Below are 4,236 nucleotides of genomic sequence, written 5' to 3'. Positions count from 1 at the left end.
ATATATAACTTTCCAGTACTAAACGATATTTTTAAAACCATACGATTCTTTCGTTGTTATCCATTACATCCAGATACTGTCTGATGCTCTCAGATACTATTCGATACTATAAATTATAATCCGATACTATTCAATACTATCGGATACTATCAAATATTATTCGAATAAATTCGATAATTTCGGTTCTATTTAATAGAATCCGATACTATCTGATACTATCTGATACTTTCGATACTATCCATTACAATCCGATACTTTTGATGCTGTCCATTACAATCCGATATTTTCCGATACTGTCTATTACAATCTGACACTACAATATAATCCGATACTATCCTATTCTATCCGATACTATACGATTCTTTCTGATACTTTCCGATACTAAACGATATTCTTAACACTATTTAATTCTTTTGATATTATATTATATATATTTTTTATTATTTCATTCCAATACTATTTTAATATTATACAATATTCTCAGATGTGATACGATACATGCGATACTATCCTTTACCATCCGATACTATCTGATACAATACATTATAATGCGATACTATCCGATACTATCTGACACTATTCGATTAGAAAATCCGAAAATTCTTATACCATCTATTACAATCTGATACTATCCGATACTTTCGATACTATCCATGACAATCCGATAATATCTATTCGACACTTTCTGATACAAAATGATATTTTTAATACTATTTAATTCATTTGATATTATATTATTACATTTTTATACTATTTGATATTATACAATACTCTCAGATACTATACGATACGTGCGATACTATTCGTTACAATTTGATACTATCTGATACAATGCATTATAATCCGATACTATTCGATACTATCTGACACTATTCGATAAAATCCGAAAATTCTGATATCATCTTTTACAATCCGATGTTATTTGATACTATCCCACACTATCCGATACTTTCAATACAAGCCATTATTATCGATACTATCGATACTATATTCGATACTATCTGATACTATAAAATATAAAGCGATATTTTCTAATACTATCCTATACTATACGATACTATCCGATAATATTCAATAAATTCCGAACATTTCGGTTCTATCCATTACAATCCGATTCAAAACAATTGAAAGGTGTGTATTCAAAACAATTGAAACGTGCGTTTCAATTGTACATGATGCTCGTACACAGATTGATTATGATTATACTTATGGTTGTTTTGCAAACGAAAAAGGAAAGAACTCACGGACTGAATAGGATGGAAAACACATTGGTTTCGGATTGAAATTGGTGTTCGTGTTGGTGGATCGGAATGGATCGAATATAGATTTGAGAATAATTTAGAAATGCTCAAAATAAAAGCCTATCGAAAACTTCCGCCAGAGTACTTACTTGAAATGAATGATGAAAATTGGGTTGATGGTTTTTGAATCGATTTTCAGAACCAGCTCATAGAGTTTGAGGTAGGGAGTCAGCACCTGAAACAAAAACCAAAATTTTTAGAAACGAGCAATATTTTTAGAAGGTACGAGTTCAAAAAAATTAAAGATTTAATAAACATTTACGTGGACATAAATGCTCATAATCGTAGATTGATACATGTGTGAGTTTATTATTGGTCATAATAACCAAATCCGCACCAGTAACCCTTATCCACCAGTTATTTGGACTAAACCATGTACTGCTTGAACAATGTTTCATTGTATTTTCGCTCCGGAAGTGATGAAAGTCTTACTGCTATCTCACTTGCTCACTCCCTTTGTAATTTTATTGTAGATATAGAGTATAATCTGAATGTTTTCCTTGACTGCTCTGTCTGGTTTGACAGCTAAATTGAACTCTAGTGTCTGCACAGTTTTGCAGTATTTATTTGTACAATCGACTGCGTAATTTAAAATGTAAAATTGCTCGGCCCTAACTTCTTTGCTTTCTTTTAAAGTATTTTTGAGTACGTTATAAATAACATGCGCTATACAAATTATACAATAGTTTGATATTTACATATTTTGTGGTCTGAAATTTTTATAGAAAACATTTTCAAACAATTAGTATAATATACGAGACTTACAATAGAAAATATGAAACGCTGATGCATGAAGAAACAATCGTTAAAAATGAATTTGGTTAAAAGTATAACATACGATTTCTTATTTCACTTAATGCAGATATGCAGTTGTATTTATCTGGCGGTGAAATAGTTTTATTCTTAAGCGGAATTAAACGCTGCACAGAAACTATCGGCAGTTACAGAATAAAAAAGCTCGGGGTTATTCTATATACGAATGCCAAATATATGAAACCATAAACCTCCACTGCATAACACTACTCGAGTGGCTGGAGCCTCGAGGATTTCATATCTTCAAGAAGTGGCGTGGAGTGGGGGTAGCGCTCTAGCGAGACTTAGGTGAAGTGGCACTACTCGTAGCGGCACTACTCGTAGCGGCACTACTCGTAGGTTCACCTGTAATTTATAAACCAGGTAAGAAAAACGGAAACACTTACGCACTAAGCAGAACTTTTCCAATAAACGAGACGAATGAACTACAGCCAGGGACTAGTCGGGAAATACCCAATCCAAGTCCTCTAACAGAATTCAGTCTAGATGATTTTCTAAAAGAATAAGAAATCTACTAGTCTCAATTCGAAGAAATAATGGTCGATCTAGGAAAATCATTGCCACTGCCAGAAGAAGAGTCTAAATCAACAACTGAAGAACAACCTGAAGAAATGTTGGAACACCCAATCATCTCAACTTCACTCAGTAAAAAGACTACCAGAATCATGTTAAAATCAATGATGGATCTAGAATTCAAAGATCAGATTCGACCAGGGAGAAATTACATGACCAACGATTTGAATAGACTAAAGAAATTTCATAATGGACCAATCCCCAGAGAAAATAATGACAATATTAAACACTTGGTCAACCGCATCAGAATATTAATCCATGACAAGATTTATTTCCTTAGCAGTCGAATTAATGAACATTACACATAGATTCAGAATAAAGACTATGTACCCGCGGATTATGTGAAAAATCAAAATGCAAATGAATATCGTTGCAAGAGCACACGAAAAAGGGCACTGGGCCACACACAAAATATTGGAAATTATCCAGCGACAAAATTTTTGGCCAAGTATGACAACTCAAATCCAGGAATATGTACAAAGTTATCCTGTTTGTTCTCTAAAGAATAACGAAAGGAGAATACCAGCAGACGGAGTTATAATAGAACCCGCTGAATATCCCTTCCATATCCTTAACGCAGCAAATTCTCGCTCGAAGATAGAACTTATTTAGCAATCGAGGATAGTTTATCACGATATTTGTGGACAATTCCTATGAAACAACAAAGAAAAGATCAAGTGTGCAAAGACTTTTTCGATATGGTTCCTTTACCCAAAAAGATCATTTTGGACAACGATATCTCATTTGAAGGAAAACCATTACAGCAGCTATTAGAAAGTCTTCAGGTAGAAAGAATTCGGATATCCGCTCGGCACCCTGAGAGTAATGGAATTGCTGAACGTGTCATTAAGACCATCAAGAATCTGAGCGCCAGAATGGGAGATAAAGATACTGACGAGAAAGTCGATGGTCATACAAATTTAAAATCAGACACCGCACACTATTACTTCATATGCACCAGAAAAATATTACAGTCGACGCTATTTACCTTGACGCGGATGGGACCGTAGGGGAGTAATTTTCCTGGAAACAATGTTCCCCCACTCTCGAGTATGACCTTGATGCGTGGTGCTTGATACGAATTGTTACGCTCGCTACGTACGTTGCCGCACGCGGATCAGTGTTTACAAACAGTATTAATTGTGAGAACATCGTTTTCTCGCAGAATAAATTGAAAAATAGGTTAGTATTAACGAATTATTTATAACCTTTGATTAAATTCGCCATACTTGAGGTAATCTCATCCCTAGTAGTGCGGAACGTTCCCTGAGCGTGTAAAATTTCCGCCACTTGGGAACGTTCCACGAACATTCCACTGGAACGTTCAAAGAATAAATTATCGTTATTGTTATTATTTGTCAATGAATATCCGATTAACCGTAAGTGATAGGTCAAAATTAATGTCAGTTTATGATATACCAGGTGTATACATATGAAACCGGTATTACCATTTAGCGGCCAGTAGGCACACTTGTAGGCACTGTCGAAACTTACCATTTGTGCTAATTGGCGTATTGTCATCTGTCAACAATATCCAATACCAAACATT

This window comes from Belonocnema kinseyi, chromosome 1 (assembly GCF_010883055.1).
Source record: "Belonocnema kinseyi isolate 2016_QV_RU_SX_M_011 chromosome 1, B_treatae_v1, whole genome shotgun sequence".
NCBI lineage: Eukaryota > Metazoa > Arthropoda > Insecta > Hymenoptera > Cynipidae > Belonocnema > Belonocnema kinseyi.
The sequence above is the reverse complement of the archived record's forward strand: the minus strand, read 5'-3'. Positions refer to the sequence as shown.